This window comes from Leptonychotes weddellii, chromosome 7 (assembly GCF_054177405.1).
Source record: "Leptonychotes weddellii isolate Sample4059 chromosome 7, ASM5417740v2, whole genome shotgun sequence".
Classification (NCBI taxonomy): Eukaryota; Metazoa; Chordata; class Mammalia; order Carnivora; family Phocidae; genus Leptonychotes; species Leptonychotes weddellii.
Genome location: NC_138375.1, coordinates 117,830,020 through 117,844,215, shown reverse-complemented (window position 1 = coordinate 117,844,215; position 14,196 = coordinate 117,830,020). Strand labels below are relative to the sequence as shown.

General features: G+C 39.9%; 1 protein-coding gene and 1 pseudogene across 9 annotated transcripts in view; one reads left to right on the top strand and one right to left on the bottom strand.

Moving 5' to 3' along the window:
- The window catches only part of CDC42SE2 (CDC42 small effector 2), a 163,300-nt gene that overhangs the window by 85,813 nt on the left and 63,291 nt on the right, over positions 1 to 14,196 (top strand). For 7 of the 9 annotated variants that reach the window (XM_081827120.1, XM_081827125.1, XM_081827126.1 and 4 more), the window contains exon 2: positions 3,005 to 3,087. The exons of 1 other annotated variant lie outside the window; for it this stretch is intronic. The gene's annotated coding sequence lies outside the window, so the exon portion shown is untranslated. Of the gene's footprint in view, positions 1 to 3,004; positions 3,173 to 14,196 lie in introns of all 9 variants that reach the window. One more of the 9 variants, XM_081827123.1, reaches the window with a different exon arrangement.
- Positions 7,615 to 13,317, bottom strand: LOC102738033 (plakophilin-4-like; annotated as a pseudogene).

Below are 14,196 nucleotides of genomic sequence, written 5' to 3'. Positions count from 1 at the left end.
CCCCCCTCATGCTCTCTCTCTCTCTCACTCTGTCTCTCACATAAATAAATAAAATCTTTAAAAATAAAATGGGGCTTTCTTAATGAGTTTTGAGCATCCTTTCTTGTATTCTTTCTGAATATAAGTCCATTTTCAGATCATGAGATTTGCCTCTATTTTTTTTTTTAGCATGTGAGTTGTCTTTCGTTTTGTTAAGTGTCTTGCAGATAGCAGAAATTTGTAATTTTGATGAAGTCCTGTTTGTCACTTTTGTCTTTTACCTGTCATGCTTTTGTGTTTTATCTAAGAAATTTTTGTCTAAGACCACAAAAAATTTCTACTATGTTTTCTTTGTGGAATTTTATAGTTTTAGGTTTTACCTTTAGGTCTGTGATCGATTTTGAGTTAATTTTTATATGTGGCACAAGGTGTGGACATCCAGTCATTCCAGCTCCATTTGTTGAAAAGGCTCTCCCTTTCCCCACTGAAGTAGTGCCTTTGTAGCAAGGTTTATTTCTGGACTGTCAATTTTGTTTTCTTGATCTGTCTCTTTTCAGTACCACACTGTCTTGATATTTGCAGTTTTATAACAAATAGTATAGTATATAGTATAGGTAGTATAAGGCTTCCAATATTAATTATCTTTGAAGTTGTTTTGGCCATTCTAGCTCATTTGCATTTCCATGTGAATTTTAGAATCAGCTTCTCAATTTCTATAAAAGCTGCTGGGATTTTGATTAGAAATGCATGGAATCTTTTGCTCAAATTGGAGAGAATTGACATGTTAAGATCATTGAATTTTGAACATAGTGTATCTCTCCATGTATTTGTCATTGTTACACGTCATTTGATAATTTGTAATTCATATTTTCCAGTGGTAATATTTCCAAAAGTGGATTTTTTGATTGTTCTTTGAACAGTTCTATAGAAACAGTTGATTTTTTAATTCTAGCCATCTCTTTTTTTTTTTTTTTTAAGATTTTATTTATTTATTTGACAGAGAGAGAGAGCGAGAGCAGGAACACAAGCAGGGGGAGTGGGAGAGGGAGAAGCAGGCCTCCCGCGGAGCAGGGAGCCCGATGTGGGGCTCGATCCCAGGACCCTGAGATCATGACCTGAGCTGAAGGCAGACGCTTAACGACTGAGCCACCCAGGCGCCCCCTAGCCATCTCTTTTCTTAATTTTGTTTTCAGATGAAGCATAGCATCCTAGTTCATTGTTAGTTTAGATTGGAAGAAACATGTAAGCTTACAAAATGTAATGTGTCAGTATCTTTCAAGGAGTGATTGTTATTATCCCCAGTATTTTGTCTTCATTTTTTAAAAAACAAGATTATTTATTTGAGAGAGAGCGAGCTGGTGGAAGGGCAGAAGGAAAGAACCTCAAGCAGACTCCCCGCTGAGCACAAAGCCCCACGTGGGGCTTGATCTCACGGCCCTGAGATCATGACCTGAGCCAAAATCAAGTCAGACACTTAATTAACTGAGCCACCCAGGCACCCCATTTTTTTAAAAGTAATCTCTACACCCAATGTGGGGCTCAAACCTACAACCCCGAGATCAAGAGTTGCATGTTCTACCTACTGAGCCATTCAGGCACCCCGTCTTCATTTTTTTTTTTTTTTTTTAAGATTTTATTTATTCATTTGAGACACACAGAGAGAGAGAGAGAGAGAAAGCATGAGCAGGGAGAGAGGCAGAGGGAGAGGGAGAAGCAGGCTCCTCGCTGAGCCAGGAGCCCGATGTGGGGCTCAATCCCAGGACTCTGGGATCATGACCTGAGCCTAAGGCAGATGCTTAACGATCGGAGCCACCCAGGCGCCCCCGTCTTCATTTTTTTAATGAAATATTAATATTCCTCATAATATGGAACCTTGAAACTTCAAACTACTATTACTTAAATGGTTGAATTTGTAGGTAATTTCAGGAAAGTAATTGATTCTGATGGAGGCATTGTTATTTGTTTTTATGGGATTCTGAGATTTCATTCAAATTACATATTTTAGAGAATCAATTACCTTGGTTTTGGGAGAATGAAGGAAAGTATATGATAAGGACTTTGAGGTTTGAGGCTTATGCACATGAATCACATTGCAGCTTTCGGAGATGGAGAAAACTGAGAAAGCAATGAATTTGGGATTTTCATTTCAGCTTGGACATGATTTAGGCCTGTTTGTTGACTGTGTTAAGTGCTTACATGTTTATTTGGAGGCTTATAAATGAAGAAATATATCTTAGGAAAAAAAAATATTTCTTAGGTCAAAAATAGGTCTGAGGTCACACAGCTAGCAATCGCAGAATTAGAACTCAAACCTAGGGCCTGCTGACTCCAAAATCAATGTAGTCATTAGCCATATACTATATTGTATTATCAAGGCAGAAAAACATGCTTGGCTTTGATAGTAATTAATGTTCCCTGTGAGCTATTATAAAAATATAGCAGAGTTTGCAAAGTCAGATGCCAGCAGGATCCAGACAGATAACTGAGTTGTGTTATGAGAGAGTGATGACATCTGCAGGCAACTGCAAAGCCTATGACCCACCCAAAGGATTAGCTGCTAATCAGCTCCAGCAGATTGTTACCATGTGGGAATGTGGGCCCATTACCGCTAGATCTTCTAATTTTTTTTTTCCCCCAAGAGAGGTCAGAAATCTTGATTTCCATGTTGAGTCTTCTTCTGATTTATAAATGTAGGCAGCTGTCCTTTAACATGAGTGTAGGTCAACCTTATTTGTGTCCACCACACATAAATGTGTGTTGGATTCTACCCAGTGGGCAACTTCTGCTAAGAGTTGTATCTGGTATTCTGTGGACACAACAATAAATTTATATGATGTGAAAGGGTGGTAACCGTGTAATAAGCACTTAGCCTTTGAAATGCAAGTTGCTTAGTTTGAACATGGGGTTTATTGAATCTGGTATTTAAGTTCAGTTTTCTTATGGATCAGTTAATATAGATGGGGGAGGAGGGAATTGTTCCCTGTAGCCTTTTGCTTCCTAATTGCATGCTTTCATTTGCACATAGGGCCAGTTGCGAGTTTGTGGACGTTTGACTGAAACCTGGAACCCAAATGAGAAGAAACCTTCAAGGAACAACTTCTATTGACAGTGAGTCTGTAGTCATCTGTATGCATAATATGGAATGTTCTCAACCCAGAGATAGCTAAATGGGTGACTCCATTGACAAGGAGTGGTGAGTCTGACTGTCCCCACTGATAATTAACTAAATCCTTTTCATAAAAAGAGAACTCCTCCTCCTCCATTCTTAGCATTTACTCTCTGTTGAATAGTAAATTAATTTTTGTATTACAGAGAATGACAGCAGTGCAGTTTAGGAAAGTTCCTTGTCCCTAACAGTGTATTTAGTGTATGGTTGCAGTTTGACTTTTTTATTCAGTTAGGCACATCCTTTGTCATTGTATTTTTCTCTTTTATTTCTTTGCCTAATTATACCATCTTCCAAGGCCTGTCTTGAAATATTCAGCCTAACATTAAAATGATGGTCATGATAATTAACAGCATCCACTCTAATCTTGGTTAATGGTAGGTGCCCTTGCCTTGGGAATCATTTTAGGAATAGATCCAGTTTTGGTGACTGAGTAATAGAAGGGAAGTCTGTAAGAGGATTCTGGGAAAGGTTTTCTTGGTTTTGAGAAAGAAGGAAAAAGTTGATCCCTCTACTCCCTAGAGGTGGTTTTATCTGGATGGGACATCTGGAACTGCTGTAGCCATTTTGCTACTAGCCTGAAAGTGATGCCCTTATGTAAAGTAAGGCAGACTCAAGAGAACGGCAGAGAAGTAGAACTGGGGCTCCATGTAATGTATGTAGAATCACCCTGTGGATTCCTTGTGATGTGAGATAACAAATTTCCTTAATGTTAAGCAGTTTTGCCCTTAGGTTTTCTATTACTGGCTGTAGAAATCCTCTCATTTGATTTCTCCTCTTCCTGATTACCCATTGTCTTTAGTGTCTCATTCATTTATTTCTCCTTGATTATGTTCTGTGCTGTCCAGTAATGCTGCTTTGTATATGTTGCTTTTGAGGCATATTGTAAACTTTGTGAAGTATTTTTTTTTTTTTTAGATTTTATTTATTTATTTGACAGAGAGACAGCGGGAGAGGGAACACAAGTGGGGGGAGTGGGAGAGAGAGAAGCAGGCTTCCAGCTGAGCAGGGAGCCCGATGCGGGGCTCGATCCCAGGACCCTGAGATCATGACCTGAGCCGAAGGCAGGTGCTTAACAACTGAGCCACCCAGGCGCCCCAAAACTTTGTGAAGTTAAGGGCTGTGTTTATATCCCTCCTCTAATACCAGTACTGTCTTCTTAATAAAGCCATCAGTGCATATTTACTGAATTGAATTGTTTGAACAGTTGAGTATTTGAAAAACGAATCTACAGAATTGAACAATTAGAGATTTTCTTTCCTTCTTTTCTTTCTTTACTTTCTTCTTTTTCTTTTTCTTTCTTTCTTTCTCTCTCTCTCCCCCTCCCTCCTCCTTTCTTTCCGTCCCTCCCTCTCCTTCCTTCCTTCCTCTCTCCTTCCTTCCTTCCTTTTCTTTTTCTTTTTCTTTCTCTTTCCTTCTTTCTTTCTGTATGTCTTTCTTTCTCTCTCTCTCTCTTTCTTTTCTTTCTTTCTTGTTTTATTTATTTCAGAGAAGGGGGAAGGGCAGAGAGGGAGAGAGGGAATCTTAAGTAGACTTCCCCGCTCATGAAATGAGCCAAAACCAACTGACTGAACCACCCAGGTGCCCCTACAGAGATTTTGTTTTAGTTCAAATCTTTTCTTTAACCACACTGCTTCCCTGCAGGATTATAAGTGAAGTTTGGCTTTTAAGATGATTATTGTATAACACATATTCAGGTGGTTAGTTCTACTCTAAAAAAATGGTGCTCATATTTTGTCTTTTGCTTTTCTTTGACTTTACTGTTAATATCAGATCTTTTCCTATATATTTGATTACTGGCTTTCAGTGTAATAAATTTCACTGTTCTCTGGCGTAAAAACAGGATAGTTTATGTTCTATTTTCTCTGCTCATTATAGGAATAAGGGACATAAAAAGTAAGAAACATAGTAATTCAGAAATAATTAGTATTTGACTTTGAAATGCACATTCAGAAAAAGTCTCCCTAAGGTGTACATCTTTGATCTGCTCCTAGGACCTAGTTGTGTGTCTTTGTGTGTGGGGGGGTAGGTTTCATGGTGAATCTAGTACCTTGTAAGAGGAGTCTTGAGTTACAGGATGGATTATTTAGTCACTTCTATTTTAAGGCTCTATGAAACAAAAACACTTTTTTTCCTAACTCAAGCTAATCATGTACTCTTCACTATTTAAATTCTACTGTTGTGATCTTGAAAAAGTCGGATGTAAACCTCTTTTGCTTTGAGAAAATATATGGTGTTGGTTTCTGTTGTGTTAAAAAGGAAAATCGTAAAGCCTGTGGGTAATTTTGTAAGACATTTTGAGTTAATTTTTTTTTCCTTGATGGGTTGTCGTTAAAGTTTGGGGGAATAACTTTTTAAGAAGGTAGTGAAAGTTGTATGATATGCTTAACCTATCAATTTTAATTCAGTAATACCATTCAGTAATATTAGAAGTTGAAATCACTGAGGTCAACTGTAATGTACTTTATTTCATAAATACTACGAAGAGTTTGTTAGAATGGAACATGTGCCCTAACCCAAGGCAGTCACAGTAGGCATGTGATCTCAGGTAGATGAATCAGAATGATCTTAGGATATTTGCTAGGAATGCTGGGATAAAGGCACTTATTTTTTTTTTGGCTGAATTTCAACAGAAATCAAAATGTACTCATTAAACTCCTGGAAGCTACCTTCTGACCATAAAAGGAAACCAGTTGAATAAGAAGCAAACACTGAAGGAAACCAGTTGAGTAAGAAGCAAACACTGAAGGAGTAGAACAGAGAAAAACCATGCCCTGACCACTAGATCCAGTCTTCCCTGAAGATAGTATACTTCTAGACTTTATTTAGTTTACATGAGCCATTAAATTCAGTTTAGTCCAGTTGGCTTTGGATTTTATGTTTCATGTATATGAAACCGTCTTATCTGATAGATCTTTTATTCTAAACTATATAATGATAACTCAAGGGACTTAATAAAACTTGAATTGTGAATTAGGCAAGTAAGTCTCTGATAATGCAGTCCATTATCAGGTTTGTAAGGTGGCAGAAAAGGCCATTCATTGATTGATTACAAGGATTCAAGTATTTTTTTTTTTTTTTAAAGATTTTATTTATTTATTTGAGAGAGAGAATGAGATAGAGCATGAGAGGGGGGAGGGCCAGAGAGAGAGAGGCAGACTCCCTGATGAGCAGGGAGCCCGACGTGGGACTCGATCCCGGGACTCCAGGATCATGACCTGAGCCGAAGGCAGTCGCTTAACCAACTGAGCCACCCAGGCGCCCACAAGGATTCAAGTATTAAGTAGAAGAGTTAAGGTGGTAAATAAATACATAGTCCATGCCATTGCTAAGTAGTTTATTGTTAACTGGAATAGGCTATCATGATGATAGTAATCCTACTATATACTAGTAGGATTATTAACTGAGATTAATAATCTCTTACTAGGGACGCCTGGGTGACTCAGTCGTTAAGCGTCTGCCTTTGGCTCAGGTCATGATCCCGAGGTCCTGGGATCGAGCCCCACGTCGGGCTCTCTGCTCAGCGGGAAGCCTGGTTCTCCGTCTCCCACTCCCCCTGCTTGTGTTCCCTCTCTCGCTGTGTCTCTCTCTGTCAAATAAATAAAATCTTTAAAAAAAAATTAAAAAAAATTAAAAAAATCTCTCACTAGACAAGATTAGGGTTGTAGAGGAAAAGGAGTATCCATCATCTCTTGTGATTAGCTCTTTGGTGGAGACGCCTACTGAACCCCTGCTACCTCTGAAGCTGGTAAAACAATTGTGGGGAACCTGGAATTGGCAATCTTTAAAAATATATATATATATATAAATTATTAATTTTTTCCTAATAAAGCATTAGAAAAATGTACAGTCCTCAATCCCATATTCAGATTTTTTTTTGTTTGCCTTATTCAGAATCTTGAGGCCAGATATACTGGGGTTTCAGAATTCTTCAGATTTTAGAAAGGTTAATATAGTGCACACACTGTATTAATACCTCTTTTTTACTTAAGGGACAAAGCGGTTTCTGTTATTAATAATACAAATAATCCTTACATGAGTTGAACTGCTAAATGACATACTCTGTATACTTTTCACCATTATCTTAACTATTTAACAGTTTTTTTTTAGTAATAGCAGTAAAACATGAGGGACATTCATTTCATTTCTTTTTCTGTCCAAACTATCAGAACATAACTTTCTTCACATTTGAAAAATCCCCTTTTCTTTGATTTTACCTACACATCCCCCATCTCATTTCACCCATTTCTTAAACTTCTTTATTGCATCGCCCACACCTTTACCAGACTACAGAATCTACAAGTAGTTACATCGACACCTAAGTAGAGCTTAGAAAGTCAAAGTCTTCTCTCCCAAAGGTTTCCTCACTTCACTGATAATTCTTCAAAAAAGAAGAAAAAATGCTCTTCACTCATACATTTCATACTTGGACATTTCAGCAAATCAGCAAGGCAGGCTTTTCTTCTCATTCAAAACAAGATTCGATAGAGTAGTTCTGCTGAGCATCTTGATGCTACAACCCATAAGTCTGGGAACCCTGGGTACTGTTCTGCTCTATAAGAACGTTGTTTCGTGGAATAAAAGTCTATATAATTTGTGGTTGATTTCAGTCCATACTGTGTTGAATATTAGTAATAGCAGGGAAGTGGACTTATTCATCAACATAATGATCTTTTTAGCTATGAGGAGACAGCAGACACATCTGTGTATGGCAGGGTTCTTACTGTTGGAATCATTTTGACTACAATACAGTCGGTGTGGGAGCTGTCTGTTTTGTTTTCTTGCTGGTGAGGAATAGGAACTGATGTAAGTTGGTGAAGGTTTGCTGGAGCCAGAGTATAAGCCTTTGTTTGGTTTTCTTTTGGCTATTGTAATACTGCATAGGTGGCTGGGTCCTATCGTATTCAGAGTGAGGGTTTCTGATTCGTAACCGTGCTGGTGAGGAGATGCTGGTGAGGAGGAGATGCTGCTGACAAACGATGGGTGACATCTGTTCGTCAGTGGTTGACAAAGAAGGATGCGATTTGAATTGGTCTCACTCAAATGTAAAATAAAAGTATAACCAAATAGTTTTGATTCCACGCATCCTTTTTAGAAATGCTTTGGAGATCCTCATATTGCCATACTGTATTCAAGACCTGGGCTGCTGCCTTCACCACTTACAGCAATGATCTGTCTCCTCTGCCCTTGGTTATGTCTCTGTCCCCCCTGAGTTGGCCAGGACTTTGTTGTTCTCCATGTTTTTGCTGGTGACCTCATGCAGAGCACAGCAGATGGGCTCATCAGACAGTACATGGGGGTCAGAGCTACTGGGAAGCTGGTTGGCCAGGTCTCTCATGGTGTATTTACCTGTGAACTTTTTGTCCCAAACATCTAGCACCACATCCCTCAAAGCAGTTTCTTCAGATGGAGCATCTATCATTATCTGCTTTCAGAAGTCCTACAAGCATGGGCAGCCCTTTGTATTTGTGGATGGTCACCTGGATGTACCCTGCAAACTAGTTTCCAGCAGGGGCTCTGGAGAGATCCAGCAGAGCCCTCCAAGGTAGCTGGCATGCAACTTCCTGGTAGAAGAATCAGATACGGTTTTACCACTGATGGATGCCACAGCATCTCCGCCCCTTGGGATATGACCAGCTCCATCCCGTTGGCAGTCTTGGGATATGACCAGCTCCATCCCGTTGATCCTCTTGTGTCCTCCCCTTTTTTTCGCCCGCTGACAGCCGGGCTCCAAGTCCTTGCTGGGAGATTCTTTTCCTGGTAAGGCATCCAGTTAATTCAGCCCCAGCAGCCAGGCCTGAGGGGCCTCCAGGTGCAACTGATTGGGCAGGTTCCGTGGGGTGCAAACGCAGTTCACCACAATCTTGGTGTTGTAATCACATGTGTTCACACATGTGTGGATCCCATGCAAAAGTGAGTTTACTAGCACCTCACAGGGTTGCATGTGCTGCTTCACTTCCTCCCCTGTGGAGCTGGCAACCCGTCGTATTAGGCAGAACAAGTGAAGTCTGAAATTTAGTTTTGTGATCATCATGAAAAGAAGAGCTATTCCATCCAGAATAACTGGAACATTCATAGTGTCTGTTAAGGTTGAGAGAGCATCTTGATTGATTGTCATCTTTATAACATCACATGGAGATAAATTCCAAAGAACTCCTGTAACAAATTCCCTTACTTCGGCATCAGTAGATTTTCTCATCAGTTGGAACAAGGCAGGTATCCTACCAACATTTTTTTCTATTGCTATTTTATTTTCATCTGTAGACTTGCAAAAACAAGGTTTCGGAGGGCACCCCACAGCATTCCTCCAAACTTCCAAAACTCTGTCGTCCAAAAAGTCGGACGGATGCTTGATTCCTCCTTACCTGTACCCCTCCATCTGTACTTTGTTGTTGCCAAAGCACAGGTGCTGCAGGTAGGCTGCTGCGTTTGCCTCCCCTGATGGCCAGGGTGCTGCAGCATGTGAATGACTTCAGGCAGCTTGGGGTCATGCCAGGCAAACTCCCTGGGGTCTTTCTGAATACTGTCTGTTGATGGGGATCTTGTGCCAGCATCACATGTGGTGTTGCATGCTGCAGCCTGTTACAATTGCACTCCTGCACTCGCTGCTGTATTGGCCTGTAGGGCTCTGGGCGGGTAGCTCGTGTGTTCAGAGCAAATTATTTCTTTGGTATGTAAGGGTGCTTTGCTGGCTGGACATCCTTTGCACGTTTCCAACACCTGCTGTACCTGGGCGATATAGTGCTGCCTATGATCTTTGGATTTCTACGGTTCCGTGGTTTGGTCTGTGATAACATTGGGCTGTAATAGGTCTTCCCCTCCTATATAGGAGTGATGAGCAGGTTGGGAGACAGAGCTGAACGAAGGTCTTTCCCAAGCTGGTTGTACTGCCTAGCACAGGAACTCTAAGCCTTTCAGGCTGTCTGGCCGATGTGGAACCATACTCTTCCTAAATGGCATACTGCTGCTGTGCAAGTTGTTCAATGTCATGAACAGTCCTTTACAGTGAAGGTCACAGGATGTGGTGCGGTGGTCATCCCTCAGTGTTTGGGGGACAGTGACCCCACTTGGCCTTGGGAAGGGAAGCTACTTGAGTCTGTGCCTCCCATCAGGATCAGTGGGGACCCTACTTTGGTAGTGGTTTGGTACTAAGAGGTTGGTCAGTTGGGATTGGAAGTCTGCTGGGAGGTGACTGATACAGCCCTATGTACAACTACGGGGGAAGCGAGTCTGTATGCAGAGTATGGTGAGGCTGCCTGCTGAGCAGGTAATGGAGTGAAGGAATATGCACTGGGATTCAGTGGTCGGGAGTCACTCACTGACACAGAGCCAAATCTACTCTCCAGAGAAGTTTTCTGTAACTCCTTTGAAGGAGACGTGCCTCCTGATAACAAAAGACTGCTCCAGATGGAGCTAAACTAACTCTTCTCATGGCCCGATTAGCTACTGATGGCTGAACCACTGTTTGTCCTTCGGCTCTTGAGTTTCTCACCAAATGGTTATTAGTTAATCCCATGAATGAATGCTGTGGTCTGTTGTCTGTCTTACCCAAATTCTAGCTGTTGTGGAAATTCCTTGCTTCTACTGGTATCTACTCTTGGAATAAGAATTCATTTTGTTGGACTTCTTGAGGTACCCAATGATCTTTCATGGAGAGATGTCTGTGCTGGTGAATAGAGGGTCCCTTGTGCCAGTGCTGTCCTGATGACATCGTTGTTGGATGAACAGTGTCAGAAAGTCCAGGTTCTTTTATACCAGTATTTGGCACATCTGTTGATCTCCAAGGAAGTGACTTCTCAGTTGAGCTGCTCCTTTAGGAAGGTGGCTGTGGCGTCTGGTTTCATGCCTGGGCCAGTGGAGGCAGCTTCCTTTCTGTGGTTGCTGCTCCTCCGCTAGTGAAGTCCTGCTCAGGAGTGGGCATTCCTCCTTCCAGGTTAGGCATTGGCTCTTGTCACTCTGGGAATGAGGTCCATCTGCACTGAGGGGTTGCCGCTGTGGCCCTGGAAAAAATTTAAAAAGTGGGTGCAGGGCTGCCCGACTCTCCCTCCCCCATTTCCCCCCTCCCCTGAATTAGCTCTCCCACCACCCACAGCGGTGATAGCTAACTTGCCCCTCTACCTTGTGCCCATGGTGTCACCTCCGTGGCCAGCATTGACAAGGACTCATTTTTATACTTGAGAAAACTTAGAGACATTAGGTGATTTTATGGAGGTTTATGTAGCTAGGAAGTAATAGAGTTGAGATTATACTCTGTATCTGTTTGGCACTGATACCCATGTGCTAAATAAACCTCTGTTGCACTGCCTCTTCATGGTGCTGTACCGCTTAAATTCATCTCTTTATTGTGAACATTAGGAAGGTGATTATTCTTTGTTAAGTTTAATCAGCCAATTAACAAATTCACATAGTATTTCTATTAGTCTTGCAATTGATTCACTTAGCTTTTCTGGGAATACAGTCTATTTGTAATTAAACATAGTTCTAAAATTTGCTTATCCTTTTCAAATTTTATGTCATATTGGTTCACTAACTAATTACATTGGCTAGAACTTGTGGAACATTGTGATTACAGTGAGCATCTTATCTTGTTAATTTAATGTATCTAATGTTTCACTAAATGCTTACTTAACATTAATTGGAACATTGATATTCTTTCACCCCTGAGCATGAAGCCAGACTTTAGTACTCTTTATAAATAAAATATAAAAGGGATTGGAGTACTTCTGTTAAGAGTTTTTAAAAATCCGGGGCGCCTGGGTGCTTCAGTCAGTGAAGCATCTGCCTTCGGCTCAGGTCATGATCTCATATAAATAAAATCTTAAAAAACAAGTTTTTAAAATTCCTATTTGGACATCTTTGTAGGCCAGACTTTAAAGTCTTATTTGTTGCTGTGTCAAAATTGCTATAAACTAAAACTTACTGTTACTTCTACCTACTTATACCACTCTTCATTTTTTTTCAAGATTTTATTTATTTGAGAGAGAGCAAGCATGAGCAGGAGGAGGGGCAGGTGAAGAGGGAGAAGGAAGCTCCCCGCTGAGTGGGGAGCTTGTTGCGGGACTTGATCCCAGGACCCTGAGATCATGACCTGAGCCGAAGTCAGATGCTTAACCAATTGAGCCACCCAGGCGCCCAATACTGCACTTCATTTTTAATCTCTTATAGTCTGTACATAATATCTTTTACCTCTTCGGTATATTCATTTTTATACACTTAAAAATATGTTTATTATACTTTATAACTTGCTGAGTTCTATTTTATCTATGTATTTTAAAAATTTTTTGTGGGGGGCTAACATGTAGTAGGAGCTCAGTGAATATATATTGAATAAGTTAATTTTTATAATTATCTGATTAGTGAGGCATCTTGATAAGCCTATGTTTGGCTAATGATAGGAAAATATTATATCAATTTTAGAGATGGAAAAAACCCAGAAAATGCATATTTATTATTGTTGTAGTTTCTTGGTTTCATGGTCGTATGGCTGATTTCAGATATACCAATTTCCCTGACTTGATAGCATTTTGCTGTGGGTACCAGTCTTTTAGAAGCTCTCTGGTGGGTTTAGGTATTTCTCTCTCTCCCTCTCTCTCTCTCTCTCCTTCTCTGTCTCTCTCTCTCTCTCTCTCTCTCTCTCTCACACACACACACACACACACACACACGTTAGGAATAATTCATTCACCAAATGTGAGAGAATGAGGAAATGTGTATATAAAAGAAAATTATTAAGGAAGTAGAATGGGATTGCTCCATTCAGATATTGCCCCTGAATGGTTCAGAGTTTCTCCTGTTAAACTTGAAATTATCTGTAAAGAAGTAGCTTTGGAGATTTTTAGGGAATGGAATAGTTGGTATTAGCTCTTTAGTTTTGTCAGTATGATCCAAAATATCTGTCTCTATCTATAGGTAGAAAATATTTTTGGAATTCTGGTAATAGTGTTACAGTTTAAGGGAATGAAACTGATATTAAATTCCTACTTTGGTTAATGATTCAGGGTTTAAATATCTGGAAACAATTGCCATTTGAGGGTCTGTGCTTTGCTTAAGTAAATAGAATTGGTGGCTCAGTGTTGGGCCCATTCAGCAGCTAACCCATAGTATAATAATCCTTACCACAGCAGCTGGAATTTATTGTAGCTGTTGCTGTATGTTTTCACTGTAAAGGCCATGATTTCCATGAGGAAATCATAAAAGCAGCCCTTTTGTGGTTTTGATTACAGAGTGTTTTCTGGGCAGCATGAGAAAATGCTCTGCTTGTTTTGTGCTATGTGGATATAAGACATGCTTTTATAAAAGAAGCCATTTCTTCTTTGAAAAGTAGTCACATGCAGGAAACCTATTTTCATTTTTTATTAGCATCTAATAATATTTGTGAATGGTTTTAATGTACATGTTCACTGAAAAAATACTTAGAGGAAATGATACTAATTAAAGGAAATGTGTTGATCTTAGGGTGGATATAGAAATTTTCCACTCAAGACCATATTCCCCATAGTCGTCTGTTTCTGTAGTTTTCTTTAAAAATCGTTGACCCATAGAACTCACCACAAGTTGAGTGCTATGTGTATTGTCAGTGGGTATTTTAATTTATTTTAATTACAGTGTAGTTAACATACAGTGTTATTTTAGTTTCAAGTGTACAGTATAATGATTCAACACTTCCAAACATCACTCAGTGCTCATTAAGTGTACTCTTAATCCTCTTCACCTATTTCACCCACCTCCCCTCTGGTAACCCTCTGTTCTCTATAGTTCATAGTCTGTTTTTTGGTTTGTTTCTCTCTCTTTTTTTTCCTTTGCTCATTTGTTTCTTAAATTACACATATGAGTGTGCTCATAAGGTATTTGTCTTTCTCTGACTGGCTTATTTCGCTTAGTATTATATGCTCTAGCTCCATCAATGTCATTAAAAAATGCCAAGATTTTCCTCTCTTTTATGGCTGAGTAATACTCCATTGTATATACACACACACCACCTCTTCTCTATCCATTCATCTATTGATGGGCACTTAGGCTGCTTCCATAGTTTGGCTATTGTAAATAATGCT